This window comes from Ochotona princeps, chromosome 26 (genome assembly GCF_030435755.1).
Source record: "Ochotona princeps isolate mOchPri1 chromosome 26, mOchPri1.hap1, whole genome shotgun sequence".
NCBI classification, from domain to species: domain Eukaryota; kingdom Metazoa; phylum Chordata; class Mammalia; order Lagomorpha; family Ochotonidae; genus Ochotona; species Ochotona princeps.
The window spans coordinates 19,470,577-19,485,838 of NC_080857.1; the positions used below are offsets into that span (position 1 = coordinate 19,470,577).

At 40.3% G+C, this 15,262-nt stretch overlaps 1 protein-coding gene across 10 annotated transcripts in view; it reads left to right on the forward strand.

The window, feature by feature from the left end:
- The window catches only part of NUMB (NUMB endocytic adaptor protein), a 96,862-nt gene that overhangs the window by 34,243 nt on the left and 47,357 nt on the right, over positions 1 to 15,262 (forward strand). For 7 of the 10 annotated variants that reach the window (XM_012926803.2, XM_058655209.1, XM_058655206.1 and 4 more), the window contains one exon: positions 2,860 to 2,943. The exons of the other annotated variants lie outside the window; for them this stretch is intronic. The gene's annotated coding sequence lies outside the window, so the exon portion shown is untranslated. The remainder of the gene's footprint in view (positions 1 to 2,859; positions 2,944 to 15,262) is intronic. 10 annotated transcript variants of the gene reach the window in all.

The following is a 15,262-nucleotide window of genomic DNA, read 5'->3' on the forward strand; positions in this document are numbered from 1 at the left end:
CCTCATAGGGGAAAGAGGGAAGGCCAGAATGAACACTGTTACGTTGGATTTGAATTGGAGATCAGAAACTTACGGATTTTAATATTTATGTGAAACTAGATTATATACACGTGTGCATTATGCATATATGTCTCTTACAAACATATTTATACATGCACACATGTACGTGTGTCCTAGCATTGTTTGCTAAGAGAACCTAAGTGCAGTTAGTTTGCTATAACAGTTAAATACACCCAACTCCCATGTATTGGTTTCCAAATCACTGTCCACTAAAAACAGACCCAATCTTTTTGGAGAAATGTATCGGAGAAACTACAACATAAATATCTAGAATATTCTGTCATGTCAGAAAATTAGAAAATGATTAAAGCATTAAGTGGATATGTCATAAAGAATGGGAGTCACGGGTCCAGTGCAGCAGCCTGGTGGCTCCAGGCCTCACCTTGAACATAACAGGATCCCATATGGGCTCGTGCAGGACCCTAGACTGACGTTATTAACTCAGCTAGATAATGGTATTGATTATCTGTTTAACAAAATTATCCTATAGAATTTTTATAAATAATGCTTCTCATTTTCCTTTAAGATTTTTTACATTATCTTACTAAAATCATCCTTTTTAAGAAATAGCTAACCTGTTGATGTTAAATGTGGGTGATTGTATTTTTGATTTTCTAAAGATAGCAACAATATCAGTTTAACTGTGTTAAGCATGGACATAATCACTTTCAGTGGTAATGATGCATCTGTAATAATGCTACTTACTTTGCAAGTATTTGAGTGTTTGCTATGTTGAAAACTTTGTGCTAATATTAGGAGTGAAAATGAATCAAGTGTGTTTGGTTCTCTCAGGTAGACAATTGAAGGTCACTTCAGCATAACAGAGAAAATGACAAGTGGCATGGGTACAGTAATGAGAAAGGCAGGAAATAGGTGGAGGAGACGGTGTGTGAGCATTACGTGGAAAGGAATGGTAGAGCTGGAGGATGTGCTAGAGGGAGGCATTCCAGGTACGGGAGCTCTGTGGATGAAGGGAAGGTGTGCTGTACGTAGAGCTTCCAGTGGTTGACACTCTTGTGGACTAGGGAGTGGAAAACAGTGCTAGCTAATATTTCTGGTCAACATCTGTTATGTGAAAATTACTATACATTCATGTTCTAGATGAAGTTATATAACTTTTATCTGAGACTTTATTTTGTGTGTGTGTGAGTTGAGACTTCAAAGTTGCCTATTGTCACATAGTATTGAAGCTGAAATTTTAATTTAACTTGTCTTAATACTTTAGCATCAGTTTTTATTAAAATTGATTTTAAAAACTTTGAACAATATTGTTTATAACATCAAATACCATTTCATCATGTATTTTGCTCTTATAACTTTCATCCTAAAGCAGATTCTCAGTACATAGAGTAATAGGCACTTTCTTTGTGGCATTTTGCATTTTTGAAAGCTGAATATGAGTTTAACTACAACTTACAGTGTTTATTCTCTTACCAGCTATACAGTTTTCTTTGGGTACAGGTAGAAATTAAAATTAAAAATCAAATTCCAAGCCACATTTCTTTCTTTAAAGATTCATTTTTGTTGGAAAATCAGATATACACAGAAGAGGAAAGACAGAGAGGAAGATTTTGCGTCCAATGATTCACTCCCCAAGCAGCTGCAACAGCCAGTGCTGAGCCGATCCAGAGCCAGGAACTCTTCCAGGTCTCCCACGTGGGTGCAGGGTCCCAAGGCTTTGGGCTGTCCTCAACTGCTTTCCCAGGTCACAAGCAGGGATCTGGATGGGAAGTGGGGCTGCTGGCATTAGAACCAGTGACGATATGGGATCCCGGTACCTTCAAGGCGAGGACTTTATTTGCTAAGCTATCGGTGCTGGGCTTAGGCACATTTCTTTCTTTCTTCTTCTTTTTTTTTAAAGGATTTAGTTAGTTAGTTAGTTAGTTAGTTAGTTAGTTAGTTAGAAGCAGGAGTTACAGAGGGAAAGAAATGTTCCATCTGCTGGTTCACTGCCCAGATGGCTGCAACAGCCAAGGCTGGGCCAGGCTGAATCCAGGAGCCAGGAATTTCATCTGGGTTTCCCACAGGGGTGGCAAAGGCCCAAGCACTTGCCATATTCTGTTACTTTTGCCAGGTCATCAGTAGGGAGCTGAATCGGAGGTAGAAAAGTTGGAAAAGGAACAGGTGCCCTTATGAGATGCCTGCATCACAGGTGGCAGCTTAACTTGCTTTGCCACAAGGCCAGCCCCCAAGCCACACTTTTAAAACAATTTGCAAAATACTGTTTGTTATAAAATTAGTGTTTTTTGTCTTAGTGTGAAGAAGTAGGTACATATGATTATGAAATTAAACTAGTCAATTTGAGTTAAGTTTCCTCTGTATTCCAGTCTCCTCAGCGCAGCTTTTCCAACAGTGACAGACGTCGATCTTTCTTGACATAGCTGCCTACTTGTTCGGGCTCCTAGTCTTGATGAGTTAACAACTAGGTAAAGAATGGGATTTGTGAGAGTTACTGTTAATGTATAACCAATGGTTGTTTGTCTCTTCGTGTGTATACAGTATTTGATTTCAGCAATCTGGTAATTTACCTCTATGCATTTGACTTTTATATAGGAGCCTTAACTATGTTTTGGAGGTGATTGCTTTGCATTAGTGTATGGGTTTTGAAGTTGCTATAGTAACATGGTGTGATTGTCTTCCTTATATTATCATAATAAAGTCTGTTTTCTGGGAGAAAATTGAGAGGCTCCTCCTCTTCTTGACTCTAGGGGTTTTATCTAGAGTTACCATATCATGTAGTGCACCAGTAATTGCTACTAACAACAACTTTGTGAGATGTATATTATTCTCATTTTTCAGATGAGGAAACTGAGACTTGGTGAAGTTACGAAACTTGTCCAAAGTCACACAGCTTATAAAGATACAACCAAGACTCAGAGCCAGGTCTGTCCAATTTCAAAACTGTTCATGTTAGCCTTGAACTCTGAAATAGCCATGAAGTATCAACTTAAGTTATCTTTGGTGTTAATATTGTTTAACTGCTGTATAATTTTTAATGGGTTTAATGTTTTTAATGGGTTATTTTTATCCGTCAAAACACACTTCCCTTAACTGTGAAATAATACCCTGAACCCAATGAAGTATTGTGTTAGGTGATAGAAGAGGAGCCAAGATGAGAAATAAAATTATTTCCTCTCTAAAGGTACTCAGTGGTATAAATACAAGCTGAAAGAGACAAAAATGGGGCACTGCAAGGAAGTGTTATGGGAGGCAGAACAGCCAATCCTCAGCTGTGTGAGCTTCAACAGACTCATGGAAAACATACATTTTGAAAAAAATTACAAAGAGGTTTTTGTATCAGAATAATTTTTTTTTTTCCATTGAAGTACTCTCACATTTCTCATAGCTCATGATAACTGAGATACCACTTGTAAGATACACCATTATGTTACACTAGGAAGGGAAAAACTGCCAAAATGCTAATAACCATCCACTAATTGTAAAGCATCATCAATACATAGTAAAATTGGTACGATGTATCCCAATGAGATACACTTCCAAGTTTCAGAGATGTTACACTGTGGGAATAAGAAAAGAAGCAGGGATGGAGAGATAAAAGGATTACCATTTCCCATAGCAAAATCCCAGCTAACCCAGCTGCTCTGCGTCTGATCCGGCTCCCTGTTAATGTGCCTGAACAAAGAATGGTAAAGGTATTCAAGCAAATGGAAACAACCAACAGGGGCTGCCCTATGGTCAATCTTTTCAGTGCTTTTCCCCCCTCTTTTCTGGGAATAAATATCAAAGAAAAATCAATATTCCACATATTTGTTGGGATTTCTGGAAAATTAATTTTGTATTAATAACAGAAAGATTTATTAGATCTTATCCAAAAATCCAAAGTTCTCCAAAACCTGAAACTTGAAAGAAAAATTTAAAGTTTGAAAGGCGGACTGACAGTCTCAGAGAGGCATGAACGGGGCAGAGAAAAGAGGGAGAGCTATCTCCCAATTGGGAACAGACCAGAAATCAGGAGCTTCACTTGGGTCTCTCCTATAGGAGGCAGCCATCACCTGCTGCCTCTCCAGGTGGGCATTATCAGGAAGCTGGGTCAGAAACTGAGGTGGGAACTGAACCAGGCACTCCCATGACACTGCAAGCTGAAAATTCCACATTCGACCTCATGTGAGAAACTACAGTCAAATGCAAACAAGCTAAAAATACTGCATAAAATTACCTTCAGGCTATGCATAAGGCTCACATGAAACATTAATGAATTCTGTATTGAACTTGATTCCCATTCCTACCATATCACATTATGTATAAGTAAATATTCCAAAAATTTCAAAAAGCTGAATTGTGAAACATTTCTGTTTCCAAGAATTTTGGATAAGAGATACCCAACCTGTATGAATGAACTGTGTACATCCTTGATACACATCTAAGTCCTGAGTGTACATTTCGATTCTTTTGATGGAAAATTAGTACATCGTCAATATTGTGTAAGTTCTTTTTTTTTTTTTTAATTTTTGTTTTTATTATTATTGGAAAGCCGGGTATACAGAGAGGAGGAGAAACAGAGAGAAAGATCTTCCATCCGATGTTTCACTCCCCAAGTGAGCTGCAATGGGCCGGTGCTGTGCCGATCCAAAGCTAGGAGCCTGGAACCTCTTCCGGGTCTCCCACGCGGGTGCAGGGTCCCAAAGCTTTGGGCCCTCCTCAACTGCTTTCCCAGGCCACAAGCAAGGAGCTGGATGGGAAGTGGAGCTGCCGGGATTAGAACCGGCGCCCATATGGGATCCCAGGGCGTTCAAGGCGAGGACTTTAGCCGCTAGGCCATGCTGCCGGGCCCAATATTGTGTAAGTTCTGATAACCACTCCTACAAATCACGCCATATTGCCAGAATATAGAATACATGCTTCAGTTCTTGGAATTACCTATTAATATTGCCAAAACAGCATCTCCTTAAAAGCTATCTGAAAATGCAGTCTTAATGAGATACACTTTCAAGCTATCTGAAAACGCAGTTATTTGTTCTAAACTGTACTCTCAGGGAAAATAGACAAAACATATTTTAATACAATAGCCCAATAAGATTTAAAGACATTTGAATTGCAGCAAGCCCATGTGTGGGTCTGATAAATGAAAGATCTGAAATGAGTGATAATCTTTAGTTCTAACTCATTCAGGTTTAATTTTGATGTATTCAAATTTTAGAACATTTCACATTGGTGCCTAAATTTTGCTTTTATCCAAGTTTCCAAATAGAAAGTTAAAAATAATCACTGTTATTACTGACTTACACACATTTAATCCTTACAACAACCATGACAAAATATTACTATCATGATTTTAGCGGTAGGAAAACTGAGGTATGGAAAAGTTAAGTAATTTTCCCAATGTCACACAAATGGAGAAACCTGGGGATTCATACCCAAGTACTCTGTCTCCAGAATCCACAACCTTAACTAGCACATTATACTGCTCCTCACAATGTTTGAAAAATATTATAGTTATTATAGTGAATCATTGCACAGGCTGTGCCATATTTATATTAGTAATAAATTATTTAGCTTCTTTAAAAGATGAGATTAATCTCAGCATTAGTTAAGATCACCTTGGATTTAAAAAAATCAGAAACTGGGGTCAGGCATGGTAACCTAGCAGCTAAAGTCCTCACGTTGCATATGCTAGGATTTCATATGGTTGCCGGTTCTAATCCGGGTGGCCCTGCTTCCCATCCAGCTCCCTACTTGTGACCTGAGAAAGCAGTCGAGGACAGCCCAAAGCCTTGGGACCCTGAACCCGCATGGGAGACCAGGAAGAGGCTCCTGGCTCCTGGTGTTGGATTGGCTCAGCTCCAGCCATTGCAGCTGCTTGGGGAGTGAATCATTGGACAGAAGATCTTCCTCTCTCTGTATATCTGACTTTCCAATATAAAATAAAATAAAGCTTTTTTAAAAATCAGAAACTGATGCTTCCCACCTTAGCAAATTAAATTTGCCGAGTGAATATGAATATTCAAGGAAAATTAAATCATTAAAGCAAAGTAATTACAAAACAAAGCACTGTAAAGAAAAGGAAAACAGTAATAGAATCTTTGTTCTGGATTGTATTTAGAAAGTAGAAAAAGACGTTTTCAATGAGATAGCATTTAGGGTGACAGTGTAGGTGTTAAGGCACAGCTGGCCACACCATGATTTCCAGTGCTTGTATCCAGTATCTGAGCATTCATTTGAGTCTGGGCTAGTCCATTTTTGACCCAGATTTTTGCTAATGTTTCCTGGGAGGTGGCAGAGATAGCTCAACTGCTTGGTCCCTCCTACCCACATGGGTGAAATTTTCCCTTTGGGTTCCTGACTTCTGCCTGGGCGATCCTTGGCTGTTGTCGACATTTGGGAAGCGAACCAGTGGACAAGGTAAAGATCTCTGTCACTGTTCTCTCTCTGAAGTCCTGACTTTCAAATTATTAAATAAATGATTTTTTTAGAATTTGAAATAAACAGAATTGAAGACAGAACATATACATACACGAATTTGTCAGTAAGGAGAGCAGAGTTGGTTTTGAGAGCTTGCTTGTTTCTGTAATTTTTCCAGTGGCATTTGCTCTTGATCTGCCTTCCCTTCCACCCGTCCTCCCTACCACTCACTGCCAAATATATTTTTATTCTAGTCTGTCTCTTGAGATTCCAGCACCTTTTCCTCATCCCACACTTAACAGGTGCTTAGAGGAACAAAGTCAGTGTGAAAAAGTGGGATAGTGTTCCCAGCAGTTCTGCCCTTTTTCGCCAACATGTTCTTTGCTAAATCAGTGTTAGCTGTGTCACAACAAACACATTTTTATGATTTAAGTCTTGAAGTAATGTTGTCCTAATGATGTTACTTTGTATATGTATATGTGCATATGTTTGTTTATTTTTAATTATTTTTATGTATTGTGGATTTTCAGGTGATGGGCCTGTGAATCTTGACAGCCTTTAATAAATATTGCTAAGTTGCAAATTCAGTTCCCTGTCTTAGTTGAAAGCAAATGACCAATTAAAAGTTAGCATTGTTTTTTTTTTTTTAAAGATTTTTTATTGTTATTGGAAAGCCGGATATACAGAGAGGAGGAGAGACAGAGAGGAAGATCTTCCATCCGATGTTTCACTCCCCAAGTGAGCCGCAACGGGCCGGTGCGCACCAATCCGATGCCAGGACCAGGAACCTCTTCGGGGTCTCCCACGCGGGTGCAGGGTCTCAAAGCTTTGGGCCGTCTTCGACTACTTTCCCAGGCCACAAGCAGGGAGCTGGATGGGAAGTGGAGCTGCCGGGATTAGAACCGGTGCCCATATGGGATCCCAGGGCTTTCAAGGCGAGGACTTTAGCTGCTAGGCCATGCTGCCGGGTCCAGCATTGGTTTCATAAATGCAAGAAAAAGCTCTCAAAAAGGATGGCTTAAAAAAAAGTTTCTTGGGTTCAGCACTGTGGTTTAGGGAGAGTTAGACTGCCACCTGCAGTGCCAGTCCTGACTGCTCCATTTCTAAGCCAGTTTCCTGCTAATGTACTTTGGAAGGCAGTACAGGATGGCCCAAAGCCTTGGGACCCTAAACTCGCATGGGACACTCAGAAGAGCCTCCTACTTCAGATCAGCTCAGTTCCAGCCATTGCAACCACTTCGGGAGTGACCCAGCAAATGGAAGTTCTTTCTTTCTGTTTCTCCTTCTCTCTGTAGAACTGCCTTTCCAATTAAAAAAAAAAAAAAATCTGGCTCCAGAAAGGACACACAGTCATTCAGATTTATTGTAATCTTGAGGGATTACTGAACGCGAAGGACCTTTCACTTCCTTGGTTGATGTTTGAATGGTAAGCAAGGCTTCCGAGTATGTGCCTGGTGAACTGCAGCTGCAACACAGCCTGTTGACAGGTTTCTGTTTTCTTTTTTCTTTTTTTTTAAAGATTTATTTATTTTTATTACAAAGTCAGATATACAGAGAGGAGGAGAAACAGAGAGGAAGATCTCCCGTCCGATGATTCACTCCCCAAGTGAGCCACAACAGCCGATGTGCGATCCAAAGCTGGGAACCTGGAACCTCTTCCGGGTCTCCCACGTGGGTGCAGGGTCCCAGTGCATTGGGCCGTCCTCGACTGTTTTCCCAGGCCACAAGCAGGGAGCTGGATGGGAAGTGGAGCTGCCAGGATTAGAACCGGTGCCCATATGGGATCCCAGGGCTTTCAAGGCGAGGACTTTATTTGCTAGGCCATGCCGCTGGGCCCAGGTTTCTGTTTTCAAATGCCAGTCTTAAAGAGGACTGTCAAGACAATATTTTGATGTTTATTTGACAAGTGGTAAAAGAAAAATAATGGTTACTGAAAGTTTTTCATTGAAAATACTACATAAATGGCAGAGTTTTTAAAAATTAGGTAGGTTAGTACCCAGGGAACCCTAAAATAAGTAGCCCTTAAAAAAATTAAACTAAAATATAAGCAGATTTCAAATTTATTGAAACTTTTGTTCTATGTAAGAACTGAATGAATGATCCCTTTTTAAAAAATCAACTATTTTCAAACTTTTCATAGTTTGTAAATTACCTTCTATAGGAATGATGGATTTTGTTAGTCTTGCAAGGAGACATTAACTATTGGTGATACAGTTGCACTTCTGTTTTTTTTTTTTGTTTTTTTTTTTTTTAAAGATTTATTTTATTTTTATTACAAAGCCAGATATACTGAGAGGAGGAGAGATAGAGAGGAAGTGGAACTGCTGGGATAAGAACCAGCGGCCACATGGGATCAAGGCAAGGACCTTAGCCACTAGGCCACGCTGCCGAGCCCACTTCTGTTGTTCTTTACTTTGCTTAGTACCTAGATTGGAACACTGGGCCAGGGTTACTTAACAAATCACATTATTTCCTTTTAGGCAAACTATGCCCCTTAGACCAGTATCTAATTAAGAATTCTTAGGGTTTCCTGATTCAGTAATGCCCTTTAGCTAAACTGAGACTCAAAGATTCTTTCCATTTTTTTACTTCTCTTCTTTTTTAAGATTTATTTATTTTTATTGCAAAATCAGATATATACAGAGAGGAGGAGAGGTAGAGAGGAAGATCTTCCGTCCAATGGTTCACTCCCCAAGCAGCTGCAATGGCTGGTGCTGAGCCAATCTGAAACCAGGAGCCAGGAGCTTCCTCCCGGTCTCCCATGCGGGTTCAGGGCCCCAAAGCTTTGGGCTGTCCTCGACTGCTTTCCCAAGCCACAGGCGGGGAGATGAATGGGAAGTGGAGCTGCCGGGATTAGAACCGACACCCATATAGGATTCTGGTGCTTTCAAGACAAGGACTTTAGCCGCTAGGCTACCACGCCGGGCCAATTTTTTTTCACTTCTTAATCTGATCAAATGAAAGGATTTTTTTTCCCTTCCCTGTAAATTTTGAAAGCAAGCCCCACCTTTTGAGAAACACTGAAAATCAAAGAAAAAAAAGGTTAAAAGCAAACTACTTCATGCTTGTTTAAAATACTTTGTTAATATCATGGTGATTTAATTTGTTATTTTAGCTTCAGTTTTAGTAAATGAACTTTTTTTTTTTTTTGTCCTGGAAGATGTGTTTTTTCTGTCTCGTGACTTCATGAAATTCTTGAGTAGAAGCACGACTGAGCATAGAATGAAACTGGTAATTTCACATTAATTGTGTTTGTTTAGGGAACAGTAAGCAAATAGTTAAAATCGGTGTCGTGATCTGTTGATAGTACAGATTTTTTTTCCACACTTATACTCAGCTACTGTACAATGTTTTTGTGTCTCCCATAATATGAGCATGTTTTGTGGTTCCCTTGTCAGATATTTTGCTCTTAACACATCCCCTAAAGCAGCTCCATCAGCTTTGTTCACTTGAAAATGGCAAGCTCATATTTGGAACCAATATTGAGAAAATTATAGCAGTGTTCTTGTTATTTGGTCTTTTTTGTAGGTTTTCTTATATAGACGCAGAATTCTAAGGTTAAATTTCCTCAGTGCATCTTGTTAATCTGAAGATGTGCTGTAAGGTTAGTTTTTGTTTTTTCTTTTGTAGTTGCTCTTACCCGAGTTTTCTGAAGCTTACCTGTCTTGGTCCAATGTTCCTCCTATTTCATCTACAAGTGAGGCTTTAGCTTAGAGACAGTTGTGAGTATAGAAGAGAAAAACACACAACCATGCTTTTGGAGGGGTAGAAAAGTCACCATTTCCTTTAGAGTATAATGGTCCTCTGAAATTTCCTGGTTCGTTGCAGATTCGGTTGTTCAACTACAATAACATTCTAGTAGAAAATGAGTCTTAAATTTTGTAACTGTGTTTGATTTAGTCTTTTTGATAGAGGCTTCATAATTATTATATGCTGTGCATCTATATTTCTACACCCCTGTCTCTATACTCAATTCCAGAAAGAATTTTAAGATACTTTCTACCAAGTTAAATGCATAAAACAGTTGATATATACAAAAGAACATGTGTAATATATGTAAGCATATAGCATAATGAACTGAAAAAATTGTTTCTACTACTCAACTTAAGAACTAAAACACTGTGAAAATGCTGGCTATCACAGCAGTGATGCTGGTGCATCCCCAGTGTGTATTGTTCTTTTGTTTCACTTTCTAGTTTTACTACATATCTGTATGTCCTCAAATGTTACTGTGTTTAGTGTTGTGTGCATGGGCCGGGTGTGGGGGTGGACATTCAGAAAGTTCATGAAAGTCTCACATTGTGTTTTACTTCCATTTTCCACCAACTGTGATGCTCCCTTCAGAGCTTTTACAGGCAGTGTAACGCAGAGTCCAAGAGCACAAGACCTGGTATCACCACCTGTTTCCTCATCTGTGAAGTGTTGATCAAAAGTAGAATCTGTTTGATAGGGTTGCTAGGATTTCTTGTGCATTTCAGTTTGCAGAGTGCTTAGAACAATGCCTAGCACACAGGTAGTTGTCTTTGAGTTCCAACTGTTACTGTCTGTAAAAAGGAATCAGTATGTCATATTCTGAAACATTCCCCTTCCCCTAACATGTTTGTGAAGTTCATTCGTCTTGCTGTTTACAACTAGATCATTTGTTCTCACTACTGCATATTTCAAATGTTTAAATATTCTAGCTACTGAATTCTAATCTGTGACTATCCTGTTTCTTCTGTTGCCAAATATTTAAGTTTTACTGTTAGTAATTTTTTTACTTTTACAGACAGTAAGTAATGCTATACAGACATTATTGTGAGTTTCTGTAGGATATATATGTATCTAAAAATGGAATTGCTGGTTGTAAGCATATATGCAGCTTAAACATTCCTAGATGATGCTAAGTTATTTTCCAAAGTAGTACCAATTTATCCTCCTGAAGGAGTGCCTGTTGCTCCGTATGTTTTTGTCTGATTCTGTAATATTTGCTGAGCTGATAGGCATAACATGATATCTGCTGCGTTGATTTGCATATTCTTAATCACTAATTAAACTGAACTTTTTCCTGTACTCACTAGCTGTTTCTGTTCTTTTGTGAAGTGTGTGTACACTTTACCCATTGCTTACTAATGATCTATTTTAAACAGATATGTGATTTGCTTATTAGTGTTTAGAAATTCTGTAAATATTCAGGTGCTAGTGTTTTATTTCAGTATATGGTATATAAATAACTTCTCTAGGCTTTTGGCATGCCTTTCTTATTGTGTTTATGTGAGAGCCAGAGTGACACAGAGAAGGATAGAGATATCTTCCATCCACTAGTACACTCACAAATGGCCACAACACTAGGGGTCGGCTAAGCCTAGGCCAGGAGCTTGGAAATGCACCTGGGCTTCCCACATGGTAGGCAGAGGTTCAAGTGTCTGGGCTGTCTTCTGATTCTCTTCTCAGGCACATGAGCAAGGAGCTGCATTAGAGACAGAGCATATGCAATGCTACTATCTCAATCAGCAGCTTAATCCTGTACACCACAGCAGCAGTCCCAAGTACATGATCTTCCACATGCACTAATAGAACAGGGGAAATTCTTTTGTTAGACTCATGTCTTGTTTGGGATATATTAAGTATGGTTTCCAGAATTCTTAAACTATAATTTCTAATTTTTTAATATTTTTGGTTTTCTAATTCCTCCATTTCAGTGTTAATTAATCACCATGGAAAAATAGTCTTGGACTCAGTGCTATGACACGGCAGGCTAAGCTGCCAATTGTGTCTCCACCCATAAAACTAGGAGAGACAGTTTTGAGTCCCAGTTACTCCAGCTCCCTATAAAGTGAGAAAGCAACAAAAGATGACCCAAGTATTTGGGCCCCTGCCATCTATGTAGGAGTCTAGGATGAGTTCCTGGCCCCTCACTTTCGCCTGGTTCTGAACTCCGTTTTGTAGCTGTTTATGAAGCGGTGGATGAAAGATCTCTGTCTCTCTGTTTCTGTTGTTGTGCCTTTCAAATCAATGTAAATAAAATAGTATCATCATAAAAAATCACATAAAAGTGGCTTTCATTAAAACTTTGTAAAAATAATAAATAAGGATCAGTGTTGTGGCACCTCATATTAGTACTGATTTGAGTGCCAATTCAAGTCCCACCTGCTCTATTTCTAATCTAGCTCCGTGGTAATATACCTGGAAAAACTGTGCATGATGGTCCAAGTGCTTTGGCACCTACAATGCACATGGAAGACCCAGATGGAGTCCAGGCTTCTGCTTCTAATCTAGTACAACACCAACCATTGTAAACATTTGGGGGGAATGAACCAGGGGTGGTCAGTTTCTTTATCTTTCTGTGTGTGTGTGTGTGTGTGTGTGTGTGTGTGTGTGTGTATCTCCATCTCCATCTCAGTAACTTTGTCTTTTAAGTGAATGAATAGATCTTTAAACAAATAAGGACAGATACTGTGACACAGCTAGTTAAGCCACTACCTACAATGCTGGCACCAATTTGAATCCCAGCTGCTCCACTTTCTTTTTAAATTTTATTCTGTTTTTTTTTTAAATTTTATGATTACAATTCCATAGGCTCTGGAATTTTCCTTACCGCCTCCCCAAACTCCCTCCCCCCCACTGATTTCCCCTGTATTACAATAGTATAGTCCTTCGTAAGCAGTTGTAAGTCCATCATTCTGCTTGCTCCACTTTTTTTTTCTTTATTTTTGACAATCTTTACATAGTTAATTAGGGCAAAAATGTTCAAGGGATACAGGAAAGTGGGTAAGACTATTATTTCCACATTGTTTTTTTTTTTTTTCATGTATCGGGGTAAAGGGAGAGATAAAGGGAGAACCCCACCCAGTCTGCCACCCATCCCAGGTCCCTGATGTGGGGCATGCTCTGGGAGTCTTACTCAAGTGGTTTTGATAGTTCAACAGTTATGAATTGCTGCCAGTCTTGCCCTTCCAAGCACAATGAGGTTGCTGAAGAATCCACTGATAGACATAGTCCATCTTAGAGTCTCTGTTTGCCCAGTTTTTCACTGCCAACATATGGCTGAGGTAGTTGACTGTCTTGTTCTGTCTTTTGTCTTTTCATGGTTAGGGTTCTGAGTCCAGCAGTTCAAATAGGGAGATCCCCAAAGAAACTTTGTCTGAGGTGTTCCCAGACCAGATTCTTGTGTGTAGTAGCAAGTATAGTGTCCGGTACAGTCCATTGCCCCAATCAGCTGGTGGTTGCAATTGCTGGGTCGGTTTTGCACTGTCTTCCACTGGAACAAATGGGTGTTGCAGTCCAGCCTGATTTTGCCTACCACACACTCGGCCCTCACATAAACCAGTGGGAGCAACAGCCTGGTTGGAGTGACCCACAAAAACCCCCACCAGGCCCGCCCCCTACCCTGGTTCTGGTGCTTGCCAGTATGTGCAGCAAGCTAGTCCAGTCTGTCCCACATCCCGTTCAGCTCTCATACATGTCAGTGGGCATTGAAGCCTAGTTCAACCCAACCAGCCCGACTATCCAGCCCACACACATGCTGTTGGGTGCCTTTCTGTCTAGCCACCCTAACCCCTGTCCTAGTTTTCGTGCCCTCCCGTGGTAGTGGTAACCCAAGAGGGAGGAGCCCACTATTTTCCTTCTAGGCCACTCCCACTCCTGGATCATGCACTCTCCAGGTGGTAACTTAACAGAATTAGACCCCAGTGCCAGCTTCTGCCAGCTGATGGTGCGGCTAAGCCCAACCAACCCTCACCTACTCTAATTTTTGTTAGCACCAGTAGGAACAATCAGCCCAGCCTGGCTTTTCCCTGATCTAGTCCACATGAGGCCCACAGGTATTGTAGCCCTGCCTGGCCTGGTCTGCCTCCATGCCAGCTCACTCTCTCCAGTGGGAGTAGCTGTCCAGCAGGGGAGCCCCGCCACATTCCCCCTGCCGGCTCCACCCCCTCCCTCCCTAGTTCTCACGTGTGCTGGTTGGGCGCTGTGGTCACATCAGGTACAGGTAACCTCACCTTGGCATTCCGTAATGTGCACTGGTTTTTGTCGCGACTGAACCTTGCTTGACCCACACTCTGTTCTGGTGCTTGGATTCGCCAGTGGATGATGTGAACTGGTTCAGTATGGTCTGCCCCTGACCCATGGCAAATGTATGCTTGCTCCACTTTCAATACAGCTCCCTGCTAATGTGCCCAGAAAGCAGTAGAGAATGGCCTAAGTCCCAGGGTCCCTGCTCCTCATATTAGAGACCCAAAGAAAGTGAATGAGTGGATGGAAGATCTTTCTTCCTATCTTTTCTTCTCCTTCTCTCTTTGTAACTACCTTTCAAATAAAATAGGCATTTTTTAAATCACATGCTAAAGATTATTTGAAAACAGATTGATCTCTTCCTTGATGTGTGTTAACTATTATCTTAATTGCTAAATTTTATAAGTGATGATTAACCCATGAACAACTAGCAAGATATTCACTTAAAATCTATTATATCACTAATTTTAAAAAAATTCTAGACATGAAACTTTTTCCTTAAACTCTTACGTAGAACCCCAACATTTAACTCTGAAGTAGTAGACCTTGTTTGTATGAAGCTGTGACAGATATCTGAAGCCTCTCCTGGGACTTGGGACCAAGTCTGAGTCTCCTTTTTCTCTGCAAATAACCAGTGGCGCCTGGGGTTTTCTGTGGAGGTCTAAGGGCCACTTGGAGAATAGTTTGAAAATCACTGATATGTTATACTTACTCTTTACAGAAATGCTCATCACCATTTCAGTGCTGAAAGTGACAAGATGTTTAACCTAAAAATGATGGACATTCTCAGTTCTTGTGTGTAGTAGCAAGTATAGGGCCTGGTACAGTCCATTGCCCCAATCAGCAAGGC